General features: G+C 42.1%; 1 protein-coding gene and 1 pseudogene across 9 annotated transcripts in view; both read right to left on the bottom strand.

The window, feature by feature from the left end:
• GABRA5 (gamma-aminobutyric acid type A receptor subunit alpha5) overlaps positions 1-14438 on the bottom strand; it is a 95755-nt gene that overhangs the window by 63312 nt on the left and 18005 nt on the right. The gene's annotated exons all lie outside the window — the stretch shown is intronic.
• LOC139038875 (U2 spliceosomal RNA) lies at positions 4219-4309 on the bottom strand (annotated as a pseudogene).

Here is a 14438-nt window from a genome sequence, read left to right as displayed (position 1 = left end):
AACTGGAAAATTCATGAGTATATAGAAATTAAATAACACTCTCTTGAATGACAAAAAGATCAAAGAAGAAATCAAAAGGAGGGTCAAAAATATCTTGAAGCAAATGAAAATGGAAATATAACACAAAATCCTATAGGCTCTCTAACTGGTTTCATCTGTCTGCATTTCTGTTTTTGTGCCAGTACCATACTGCCTGGATGACTATAGCTTTGCAGTATAGGCTGAAGGCAGGAAGGCTGACACATCCACCTCCATTCTTCTTTTGCAAAATTGCTTTGGGTCTTTTGTATTTCCACACAAGTTGTGAAATCATTTGTTCTAGTTCCGTGAAAAATACCATTAGTAGTTTGATAGGTATTGCACTGAATTTATACATTGCTTTAGGTAGTACAGTCATTTTCACAATATTGATATTTTTCAATGCAAGAATATGGTATATCTCTCCATCTGTGTGTGTTGTCTTTGATTTCTTTCATCAGTGTTTTATAATGGTTTTTTTTTTTTTTTGCATACAGGTCTTTTGTCTCTTTAAATAGGTTTTAAAGTGAAAGTGTTAGTTGCTCAGTCGTGTCCAACTCTTTGTGACCCCCGTGGACTGAGTATGCCAGGTTCCTCTGTCCATGGGATTCTCCAAGCAAGAATACCACAGTGGGTAACCATTCCCTTCTCCAGGGGATCTTCTCAAGCCAAGGATCAAACCCAGGTCTCCTGCATTTCATGCAGATTCTTTACCAACTGCTCCTAGGTACTTTAATCTTTTTGTTGCAATGGTGAATGGGATTGTTTCCAGAACTTATTTTCCTGATTTTTTAGTGTCAGTGCACAAGAATGCAATGGATTTCTGTGTATTACTATTAAATCCTGAGACTTTACAATTTGGAAGAGCTCAGAGATAAACCCATGCACCTATAGGCAAATGATATTTGACAAAGGAGGCAATACTATACAATGGAGAAAAGACAGTCTCTTCAATAAGTGGTGCTGGGAAATCTGGACAGCTACATGTAAAAGAATGAAATTAGAACACTTCCTAACACCATACATAAAAATAAACTCAAAATGGATTAAAGGCTTAAATATAAGGCAGAAACTATAAAACTCTTAGAGGAAAATATAGTCAAAACACCCTTTGACATACAGCACACACAATCTCTGACCCACCTCCTGGAGTAATAGAAATAAAACAAAAAATAAACAAATGGGACCTAATTAAACTTAACAGCTTTTGCATAGTGAAGCAAATTATAAACGGGGTGAAAAGACAACCCTCAAATGGGAGAAAATAATAGCAAATAAAACAACTGACAAAGGATTAATCTCCAAAATATGCAAGCAGCAAATGCAACTCAACCCCAGAAAATAAAAAAACCCAATCAAAAAGTGGGCAGAAGACCTGAACAGACATTTCCTCAAAGAAGACATACAGATCACTAATAAACACATGAAAAGATGTTCAACATTGCTAATTATTAGAGAATGCAAATCAAAAGTACAACAAGGTATCATACCCCACACTGGTCAGAATGGACATCATCAAAAAATCCACAAATAATAAACGCTGGAGAGGGTTTGGATAAAAGGTAATGTAAACTGCTACAGCCACTGTAGAGAATAATATGGAGATTTCTTAAAAAACTAGGAATAAAACTACCAGACGACCCAAAAATCTCATGAATGAGCAGATGCCTTGAGGAAACCATAACTGAAAAAGACACATGTACCCCGATGTTCATCACAGCAGTATTTACAATAGCGAGGCCATGCAAGCAAGCTAGATGTCGACTGACATGTGAATGGATAAAGAAGGTGTGATACATATATACAATGGACTATCACTGAGCTATAAAAGGAACACATTTGAGTCAGTTCTAATGAAGCAGATCAACCTACATCCTATTATACAGAGTGAAGTAAGCCAGAAAGAAAAACATATCATACATTGATGCAGATATATACACATATATATATGGAGTCTATATACAGTCCATGCACATGAATACATGGAATCTATAAAGGCGGTACTGATGAACCCATCTGCCGAGCAGCGAAGGAGACACAGTCATCGAGAACAGACGCATGGACACAGCCGGGAAGGAGGGGCGGGCAGACTGAGGGAGCAGCACTGAAACACACGCATTCCCACGTGGAAATCAGACGGTCCATGAGACTGCCACATGACACAGGGAGCTCGATCCGGGGCTCAGCGCGGGCGAGAGTGGTGGGATGGAGAAGGCAGAGGGAGGGCCAAGAGGAAAGACACACAGGTATATCTATCACTGATTCATGCTGATGGATGGCAGAGACCAACACAATTTTGTAAAGCAGCTATCCTCCAATTAAAAATAAGTTTTAAAAAATCCTATGGAATGCTGCAAAAGCAATGCTAAGAGGAAAGCGTACGAATGCCTCAACTAGAGAAAAGAAAGAAAGAAAGATCTCAAATAAATACCCTAACTCTATACCTCAAGGAACTAGATAAAGAACAAACTAAGCCCAAAGTTTGCAGAAGAATGAAATAACAAAGATCAGAGCAGAAATATCAAAAAGACAGACCAGGAAATAACAAAGATGAACAAAACTAATGGGTTTTATTTTTAAATGGGAACAAAATTGACAAACTCTTAGCTAGACTAAGAATAAAATAGAAAAGACTCAAATAAATAAAACCAGAGAAGAAAGAGAAAATTTTACAACTAATATCACAAAATACAAAGAATCATAAAGCTACTATAAAATGTATGCCAAAAAATTGAATAACTTAGAAGAGCTGTATAAATTCTCAGAAACATACAACCTTCCTAGACTGTTATAGGGAAAATAAAAAGTATGAACAGATGAAAAATTAGCAAGAAAATTTAATCATTATCAAAAATCTTCCAACAAAGAAAAGTGTTAAGACCAGATGGTTTCACTGACGGATGCTACCAAACAGTAAAAGAACAATGAAAACAATCTTTCTCAAACTCTTCCAAAAAACTGAAGAGGAAAGAACACTCCCAAATTCATTTCACAAGGTCAGCATCACCTTGATACCAAAGCCAGACAAAGATACTATAATGAAAACTAGACAAAGTCCTAGTTAATCTAGATGCAAAAATTCATAACAAAATATTAGCAAACCAAATTCAACAGCATATTAAAAAGAGCATACATTATAATCAAGTGGGATTTACTCCAGAGATGCAAGGAATCAATAAATATGATACACCACAGAAACACTTTGGCCACTTGATGCAAAAAGTCGACTCACTGGCAAAGACCCTGATGCTGGGAAAGATTGAGGGCAGGAGGAGAAGAGGGCGACAGAGGATGAGAGAGTTGGATGGCATCACAGATTCAATGGACATGAGTTTGAGAAAACTCTGGGAGATAGTGAAGGACAGGGAAGCCTGGTGTGCTGAAATCCACGGGGTTGCAAAGAATTGGACATAACTTAGTGACTGAACAACAACAATCACATAACTAGAATAAAAGATAAGGATCTTGCAATTAACAGAAGTATTCACTGAAAATGAATTCATCCTTCCATGATAAAAATAAGATCCTATCACAATAAAAACACTGAACAATTTCAGTATACAGTATGTCTCGTCTCAATGTAATAAAGGCAATATATGACAAGACTGGGGCTTGCCAGGTGGAACTAGTGGTAAAGAACCTGCTGACCAGTGCTTGAGATATAAGCGGTGTGGGTTTGATCCCTGAGTCAGAAAGATCCCCTAGAGGAGGGCATGGCAGCCCACTCCAGTATTCTTGCCAGGAGAATCCCATGGACAGAGGACCATAGGGTTGCAAAGAATCAGACACAACTGAAGCAACTTAGCACACGTATGTGACAAGACCACTGCTAGCTTCGCATTCAACAGAGAAAGTCTAAAAGGCTTTTCCTCTAATATAAGCAATAAGACAAGAGTATTCACTCTCACCACTCTAATTTGACATAGTTACTGCATGTTCTATCCAGAACAATCTAGCAAGAAAAAGAAATAAAAGGCACCACATCGGAAAGAATGAAAATTGTGTTTGTGTGCAAATGATATGATCTTATATATAGAAAAACCTAAAAACTCCGCATCAAAAACTTATTGGAACTAATCAATGAATTCAGTAAAGTTGCAAGATGCAAAAACCACAAGCAAAAACTGGCTGTAATTCTATACATTAATGACAAAATATCTGAAAAATAAAAACATCTCATTTTGAATAGCACAAAAAACAATAAAATACTTAGGAATAAATTTAACCAAGGAGGTGAAAGATCTCTTCACTGATACTACACTTGATCTTAGCCAAAAGGCCAAGAAGCAATTAGATCTCTTCACTGAAAAGAACATGATTTTGAAGAAAGAAATTTAAAAAGACACAAACAAATGGAAAATTTTCACATTCATGAATCAGAAAAACAAATAGTTAAAACATCCATACTACCCAAGATTGTCTATATATTCAATATAATCCTTTTTAAAACTTAAAAGGCATTTTTCACAGAGATACAATAACAATCCCCAAATTTGTATAAAACCACAAAAGACACTGAATAGCTAGAGCAATCCTGAAAAAGATGAACAAAGCTGGAGGCATTCTGTTTCCAGACTTAAATTATACTACAAAGCTATAGCAATCAAAGCAGTATAGCATTGCCTTAAATACAGCAACACAGACCAATGGAACAGAATTGAGAGTCCAGAAATAAACCTTCTAACATAGTCAGTTAATATACCGTACGCGAGCCAAGAATACTCATTGGCAAAAGAATAATCTCTTCAATACCTAGTGTTGGGAAAACTGGATAAACATATGCATAAGAATGAACTCAGAGCCATATCTTACACTATTCATAAAAATTAACTCAAAACAGATCAATGACTTATACATAAAACCTGAAAAGAAAAAACTGCTAGAAGAAAACACAGGGGAAAAGCTCCTTGACATTGGTCTTGGCAACCACGTTTTGGATGTAACAACAAAAGCAAGCAAACAAAAATGCTTCTGCACAACCAAAGAAATAATCATCAAAGTGAAAGCACAACCTACAAAATGGGAGACAATATTTGCAAGTCATATATCTGATATGAGTTTACTTTCCAAAAAACATAAAGAACTCATACAACTCAATAGCAAAAAAAGAAAAAAGAAATCCAACTTTCAAAATGGGCAGAGGAACTGAAAAGGCATCCTCCCAAAGAAGATACACAGAAGGCCAATAGGTACATGAAAGGATGCTCAACAACTAGTTGTTATGGAAATGCAAACAAAACAACAGTGAGACACCACGTTACACCTATCAAAATGTCTATCATCAAAAAGATAAGAGATAAAAAGTTTGGAGAGGGTGTGGAAAAAAGGGAGTCCTCCTACACTGATAGTGGGTATATAAGTTGGTATAGCCACTACAGAAAAAAGAGAAGTTCCTCAAAAAATTAAAAATTGAACTACCATATGATCCAGCAATCTAACTTTGGGGAATATTTCCAAAGAAAATGAAAACTAACTCTAAGAGATACTTGCACTACCTGCAATTCTTATTGCAGAATTTCTCACAATAGATAAGTTGTAAAAACAACCGAAGTATTCATCTCTGGATGACTGGATAAAGAGAATGTGATATATACTCATATTTACACATCCAAGAGAATATTATTCAGTCATGAGAAAGAAGATAATTCTTCTATTTGCAACAACTTGGATGAACCTTAAAGGCATTATGTCAGATAGAAAAAGGCAAATATTGTATGAATTTAAAACTCCAAACTTCCAGAAATGAGAGTAGGCTGGTGGTTACCAGGGCTGGAGGGCAGGTGAATTGGGGAGATACTGGTAAAAAGGTACAAACTTCTAGTTAAGAATGAATCAGTTCTAGGTATCTAAAGTGGAAGGATGGTGATTACAGTTGTAATACTGCATGACAGGTTTGAAAGTTGCTAAGACAATAGACGTAAAATGTTCTCTCTCACCACAAAAAAAGATATGGTAATTATGTGACACAGCAGAGGTGTTACTAACATGGTGGTGGTCATCATGGTGCAATGCATAAGGCATCAAGTCCACCCGCTGGACGCCTTAACCTTACACAGCATTATATGTCAATTACTCTAATAAGACTAGAAACCATATATATTTGTCTATATAAAAATACAGTTTTAAAAATATTGAATCATAAAGGCTTTAACTTTTTCAAAGCTATTCTAAAATTTTACTTAGGTCTGAGGATTCTCGGTGTCCTCTGCCAATGGAAAAGTGCGACCCCTGAGAAACATTTCAGCTCTGTTGGATTAAGCTGCGTTTCCACCTGAACTTTCTGTGATGATATGAACGGCCTATATTTGTGCTGTCTGATACTGACTCCCTTCTTCACGCTAGTTATTGACCACTTAAAATATGGCCAGTATGACTTAGAAGCTGAATTTTCAATTTTATTTAACCGTAAAATTAACAACAAGATACAGTAGCTACTGTTTGAGGAAGTACAATTACAGGAAAAACAAAACCCCAAACTCATGATCCCACGCCCCTTGGGAAATATCTTTAGCATCGAGGACTCGATGCCTTCATTCTTCTCCATAAACATCAGACACGTGCATAATCCTTTTCAGGGCTAACACAGAAATCCTCAGGGCATTATCCACGTATCTAAAAGACAGTGGCCTCTCTGATTTATGTGATTCGCAAGGTGCTTGTCTGAGATTTATGAAGCGAAAAGTGGCAGTGTTAGTCGCTCAGCTGTGCCTGACTCTGTGACCCCGTGGACTGTAGCCCGCCAGGCTCCTCTGTCCATGGGATTCTCCAGACAAGAACACTGGAGTGAGCAGCCACTCTCTTCTCCAGGGCATCTTCCTGACCCAGGGGTCCAACCCTGGTCTCCTGCATTGCAGGCGGATTCCTCGCCATCTGACAGATTATGCGTGAGATGAGATTACGCACAGGTTACGTCTGAGATGAGACCACCAATTTCAGCATCCTAGAAGGACCCTTCATGTTTCCCCAGGCGAGGAGACGGAAGCACTTCCTCGGGAGCCCTTCTGCTCTAGAGTTAGCGCCCTGGCGTCCCCGTGGCGTGTAGGAGGCACAGACCAGCTGTGTGCCAGTGAGGGTGTGGTGCTAGGACGGACTTCCTGACTGTGAGAAACCTCAGGTCAGTCGCAGACACACCAAGTGCATCTCATGGCAACACTGTCCAGAAATGCAGCACTTTACTTTCCCTGAACGAGTTTCGGTGAGACCAGAGCTTCCCTTGGGTCTCACACAAGGCCCTCCTAAACTGATTCCCAATAAATGCAAGTGGGTAGGGCACCACCTGCTGGAGACTTTTCACGCAGGTTGGCGGAATAGCATGCGTACTCGACCGCTGTGTGTTTCTTAGGTACCGTGTAGATATAGTAGGTATAGCAGGTAGGTGAGTTGGGCATTTGGACTCTATTGATGGGCTAATTCCTGTGTATTCATTTTCATCTGCTTCATATGCCTCATCTATGAACAGGGATGATGATGGTACCAAGCTGTTAGGGGTGACTTGAGGATTAGATGGCTTTATATTTCTAAAGTGTCTGGCACATAAAAAAGGCTACATAGTTTTTTTGAAAAGCAATTAGCAGCCCAGGTCAAGAGGTGTTCTCCGTTCAACATTACTCAGGGCCTGGGCCTTACCTTTATGAGGCTGGGGATGGGTCTAAGACCAAGTCACTAGCCAGCAGCTGTCTGGGATTTGCCGCCCACCGCCTCCCACCCACTGCCTCCAAAGAGAGGTCATAGAGATTCCTCAAGACTGTGGGAGCTGTGGCCCTGAGCTTAGAGTCCCTGCCTGGACAGGGAAGCCCGAGACTCCAGCCCACAAGAGAACAGTGGAAGGAGCCTAGAAGTGAGTGTCTGACAGCTTTTGTTGGTTCCGAATCTAAGAAGACAAAAATTCGCTGGAGTTGTCCATCTGCAAAGGATGAAGTAATCCAATTTAATGGTCTAAATTGACACTAACTGCAGTGAATTGACCCAGGATAATTCCAGTCACGTTTTCAAACCAAGTATCCAAGAAACCTGTAGTAAGATGGCCTCATGTGGCCCCAAAGTACAATTTGTTAGCCAAACATAAACTTGAATCCATATAAAACTGGCAGAGACTCAAGCACTGAGCAGGTCTAGGGAAACTTTCCAGGTCTCCCTTCCAAATCTGTCAAACTAAGGGCTGAGCAGTGAGATACCCTAGATTAAGGGAGGTGTTTTGTTCATCATGGTTTGTGTATGTGTGTCAGTCACTCAGTCGTGTCCGACTCTTTGTGACCCCATGGACTAAAGCCCACCAGGCTCCTCTGTCTATGGGATTCTCCAGGCAAGAATACTGGAGTGGGTTGCCATTTCCTTCTCCAGTCACTATGTTTGACTCTTCACAAACGTAAACTCCTCTTGAGGGCCAGGAGCCCTCCAGAGTCCACGGACTAAGAAATCACAGAGAATCATGCATGATCAAGACATAGGCCCTTCCCCAAAGATGCTCCAAAGTTCAACAGGGATGTCAGATGTAGGTGGCAAACGCTCCAGGCAAGATTACTCGGAGGCTGTGAGTGGGGACCCTGAGATGAGCCGGGGCCAGCGAGCTGGAGAGCAGGAGGCTTTGGGGTGTAATCTGGGAAGTCTGGGGCCCAGTGCTGGAGGAAAAGGAGGGACGCTGGAGGTGCACACTGACAGGGAGATGGAGTGGGAGCGGCGCAGGACAGCCAGGTCCCCAGGCCCTCTTTTAGGAGGAGAGGTCGTCTTCGGTCACGTCAGTTCACAGGCTGCTCTGAGATGCGTTTCCCGCAGGGAAAGAAGGCTGGTGTGACTATACCCTCAGACTCACTGTCACACGTGCACTTTTCTATCGCTGATCGCAGCCCATGTAGCAAAGCGGGCTGCTGCTTTGTTTTCAGCTCCACAGGTCAAATGTCAGCCAGGAGGTAACAGAGACCAACCCTCCTCCCCTGTTGGAGGGAGGGAGCTTGGTAGGGTTTTTACAGAGTAACATGGAATTAAGTACTGAAAGGCTTATCTTTTGACCAATTCCTGGAATTTATCCAATGGATAGAATTATGTGTTTGCATTACAGTGTTTATCATACAGGAAAAAAATTAAAATGACATGCATTTCTTTAGAGACTATATAATGACAGGATACTGACCCGATGGATGTAATGGATCACAAACTTGAGAATAATGTTTAATGAGGGAAAAAGGTGCTCAATATACTTTACATCATAAAGCTATTTACAAAACAATTTTCAGAGAATGAGACCACTCAAAATCTATAGGAGAGCATGTGTGGACACACTCAGATAAACACACATGTATGCAGGTGTGCCCACACACGTGGACACACACATGTGATACAGGCCAAACCGCTGACATAGATTTTCTTTGGTCTTGGTGTCATAATTGTATTCCATACTTGGTGATTTTCCTTGTTTTACAAATATTTAAATGATACATTGATTCTAATCATTAAAATAAATGTTATCTTAAAAATTTCAAGATCTGGCCAATATATCTACTGGGGTCATGAAAGACAATGGTATTACATGTAGTGATGTAGACACTCTTAAACACATACCAGTGGTTAAGTTACAAACTTCTAGTTATATATGTATAATCTCCTTCAAATACATTACCCATAAATCAAACATACATAAACGTGTACATAATTTCATTCAAGTAAGTTACTTATACTAAATGGTCCCTGCCAATCACTATGAAAAACTGTGACTGCGTTGCCTCCCAGTGGCCATTCAAGGAATAGCTGTATATATGATTATGTTCTCAAACTGACATTCTCAGAGCCTACAGGTACACGGTACTGAAAGAAAGAAATAAACAATAACAAACAATGGTTCTAAGAGATTAAAGTAAAACAGGCATGTGTTCATGACCACTAAATGATCAAGTCAAGATCTGAACTTAAGTGAGCCTGCCTCCAAAATCCATGCTCCTTTCTCTTCCTATAGCTCTGATTCGAAGCAATGATTTCTACTAATAATGAAAATCCAAACGGGGTGTAAACAATCATAAAAATATGCCTTTCTCAAAATATAAACAGCACAGGGAAATGCATAGTGTGCCAAAGAGATAATGCAGAATGACTCTGCTCTGCCTAGGGCCATTTTCCCCGATGCGGGGCATGGTATGACCACGATGGCAGGCTCAGACACCTGCCCACGGTGTGGACACAGTGATCCTAGGCCCAGCAGCAGCCAGGATTTCTGACACCACATGATACTACCAGGCCCACTTCCTTGTCAGTGCTTTCTCACCTGCTGAGGTTTCCTACACCACAGATTAGAGAGACTGGCTCTTCCGCCAGGGACCCAAAGACCAGGAAACTGAGCCCTGTGTGGTCCTCACAAGTCTGCACCTTCAGCAGGGATGCAGGAAAGAGATGAGAGCTGGTCACTATCTCCCAGCTCACCTGTTATAAAGAAAGTGTGTCACGAGGTTTGGCACATGCCCTCCTGTGGTCATGTGCGAGCTTGCAGGGGAGTGAAATCAAAATTCACTCAATGATGACCTGAAGTTGCACCCAGGGAAAAACCCCAGGTAATTAGCAAGGCCGGCCAAAAGGGCAGTGATTCGGGCCCTGGGTGGACAGAAGCCATGCTCTGCATTCTGTGCCTCTTCTCTCCCCAGCTCTGGCAACAACAACCCACAGAAACTGCTGCACTGGGGGTCCCCTTAAAGATGCCAGGCCACTGGCCTGGCATCCACAGTGCACCTCTGGGTATGGCTCTGTAAAACCTATCACTTTTATTTGCTACAAGATCATCCTGAAGGAAATAGCAGAGCATTTTAAGTTAAGGGTCCTCTCTTCGATGCTCCAACAGGAAATGTCTATGGCTCTCTCTGGACTTACCTTTTTATCATCAGACCCTATAAACAGACTATGCATGGGTGGTAGAAAGTTCTTTGGGACTGAAATTGTAGATAAGCTCTAGGCAAGCACCAAAGGCTTTTTAGAAGACATTTTTGGAGCAAACGGCATCAATAGCTTATGTTCCCTTAGCTTCTTTGGAATCACCTAAGGAATTTCATCCATCGAATTGTGTCTTTTAATATTACCTTAAATGATTTTGGGAGCATGATGGGGATTTTACATAAATGAATCCTGCCCATGTACAATAATCACTATAGAGTTACTTTTCAGAAGTTGGTAACAGTACTTTTCAAATATTTCTCAATATGTATCTCAGGTTAAAAGTGTAGGATGTGAACCCTAGTTTCTTCTTCATGTTCATGTTTCATCTTTTTTTATTAGATCCAAAGTCTGAATAAAAATTTTTAAATACAATTTTAGTTGAAAAAATGTGCAGAATTTTTATATTTTTCCCAGTGTTTGGTATCATAAGTAACATGATAGTAGAAACCTTTGCGCATAAAGCTTAGTCCTTACTCCTAGCTGTTTCCTTAAGACGGATATTACATGGAAATTACTGGGTCACAGTGTACCGCTGCTTTTATAAGATCTGGTAGGAGTGACCAAGGAGCGAGACAGAAAGGCTGCACTTCTGAGGGCCCAGCAACGGGGTGAGGCCTGGGTGGGGCTCTGTGCTCTGTCTAGTGAGTTAGGGACGCCATCTCACCATCTCTGCTAAATCTGTAGACTAAAATGCTCTCAATTATAGCTACAGATGCATCATACTATAATTCCTAATGCTTTCAAGTGTAGCTCGTTCTACTTTCTACATGTTGTATAAGAGTGAAAAAGAAAACTGGTTATCAACTTTGCAACTCATTAGCAGCAGGCTTCCTCTGCATGAAGTGAAGTGAAGTCGCTCAGGCGTGTCCGACTCTTTGCGACCCCATGGACTGAAGCCTGCCAGGATCCTCAGTCTATGGGATTTAAATCATTGCTAAGTTGCTCTGGTTCTCACCACTTTCTTCTGGGCATGACACTTTAACAAAGGCAAAAAGGCGTTTACATGTCTAATAACGCTGCATCCTTCCAAACAAGGAAATTGCTCATACTGGAACTTAAATTCCTGTTGCCATCACCCGCTTCATAGCTGTGTGACCTTGGGCTGATTACCAAACATTTCTGACCTCTGCCTTTTTGTTGGTTAGTGGAAATGGTGTCCCCTAGCTGGCTGGGCTGTCTGAGGACTGAAGGGCTGCACGTATTTGGGAGGTGTTTGGTGCAGAGACACTTGGTAAGAGGCCCCTCTGCTGCCTCCTCCCCTTCTGGACAAGAGGCTTATCTCACTGCCCTGTCCATGTAGCCGTGCACAGGACGAAAGCATCCCATTGTTTTAGGCAATGGACCAAACTGACCCCTGCAGGGCAGGAGCCACGTGTGAATCAAGGACAAGAATCTATGCAGACTGGGGTATTTTTAACCTAAGAACAGAACACAGGTGCACGGAGGCCCACCCAGGGCCCCCTCTGCGGGGGACCCCAGCCCCGGCCAGGACGCAGGACTCCACGCTACTCTCTGCTCACAGGCTGAACACAGCGCTCTTGGTGTCACTGCCCAGCCTTCCTTTCCACAGCATGACGACCGAGGACTGAATGTCAGTCCTTGAGATATTCCTCAGCTTTCTACATAATTTCTGCATGAAAAAGGCACTGATGTGATGTTCAGGTATTGATGTGATGCTCACAACTCCTATCCCCATCTATGGGTGAAACACCTTCCAGATCAATGCAGGGAAAAAGGAAGAGTAAAGACTGGAACAAAACACCAAGGTGTGTGTGTGCAGATCACTGATCAGAATCCTTACTGGGTTGGTATAAGAAAAATCATGGCCTGTTGTCAAACGGGTTTGGGACACAATAGGCCAAAGTGTTCCTCAGAATTATGTTAGGACAAGCAGTCTTTGAAGATGACTGTATTAACATTATTTTCCACTACAATTATCCTTTTAAATATAAATTTTATTGTGAATAATTATAACTAAGATATCTATAACAGCTACCAAATGAATGTACCTTTTTAAAAACTTGGATTTTGTGCTTTTTTATTTCCTTTTCTCTTTTTCATTAATTTAAAAATATCTTCTAAAGTCTACTTAGACCCACCATGGAAGCTGAAAAGCTATAAAGGCGTCTTTCTCACTGGTCAATTTATTGATTTACTCAGATGCAATGAATAATTCAGAATTTTCAAAAAATGAATAATGATCATTTTAAATGACAAATGCTACCATTCAACCTCAGTGCTGGTAATGTTATCAAACCATACAATAAATAGACTTTTAAAACTTCAAAATACTGGATGATCACAACAAAAATGGGGTCACCTTAGACTTTTAAATAAAATCTGTTCAATTTTCCCTAACTTACATTACCACTTTTCTAAAGATGCCCTTGATCTTGAATCAAACAAACAAGTATAGATAAATACTACGAACTCATAGTAGCCCAAAGAAATAATCTACATGGACATTAGTACCGGCAAGTCAGAAGGTAAAAAGCACCCATCACACACACACACACACACACACACACACACACACACACACGACAAACCCTCAAACTAGCCAGCTTCTGCTAGCACCCATCACACACACACACACACACACACAGCGCCCTCCGGCGGCACTCACCGCATGGTGCAGAGCAGGGTGCCGTCGTCTCTCACATACACACACACACACACACACACACAGCGCCCTCCGGCGGCACTCACCGCGTGGTGCAGAGCAGGGTGCCGTCGTCTCTCACACACACACAAACACACACACACACACACAGCGCCCTCCGGCGGCACTCACCGCATGGTGCAGAGCAGGGTGCCGTCGTCTCTCACACACACACACACACACACACACACACACACACAGCGCCCTCCGGCGGCACTCACCGCATGGTGCAGAGCAGGGTGCCGTCGTCTCTCACATACACACACAAACACACACACACACACACAGCGCCCTCCGGCGGCACTCACCGCATGGTGCAGAGCAGGGTGCCGTCGTCTCTCTCACACACACAAACACACACACACACACAGCGCCCTCCGGCGGCACTCACCGCATGGTGTAGAGCAGGGTGCCGTCGTCTCTCACACACACACACACACACACACACACACACACACAGCGCCCTCCGGCGGCACTCACCGCATGGTGCAGAGCAGGGTGCCGTCGTCTCTCACATACACACACAAACACACACACACACACACAGCGCCCTCCGGCGGCACTCACCGCATGGTGCAGAGCAGGGTGCCGTCGTCTCTCTCACACACACACACACACACACACACACAGCGCCCTCCGGCGGCACTCACCGCATGGTGCAGAGCAGGGTGCCGTCGTCTCTCACACACACACAAACACACACACACACACACAGCGCCCTCCGGCGGCACTCACCGCATGGTGCAGAGCAGGGTGCCGTCGTCTCTCTCACACACACACACACACACACACACACAGCGCCCTCCGGCGGCACTCACCGCATGGTGCAGAGCAGGGTGCCGTCGTC

Source organism: Odocoileus virginianus, chromosome 16 (assembly GCF_023699985.2).
Source record: "Odocoileus virginianus isolate 20LAN1187 ecotype Illinois chromosome 16, Ovbor_1.2, whole genome shotgun sequence".
In the NCBI taxonomy this organism is placed as follows: Eukaryota; Metazoa; Chordata; class Mammalia; order Artiodactyla; family Cervidae; genus Odocoileus; species Odocoileus virginianus.
The sequence above is the reverse complement of the archived record's forward strand: the minus strand, read 5'-3'. Positions and strand labels throughout refer to the sequence as shown.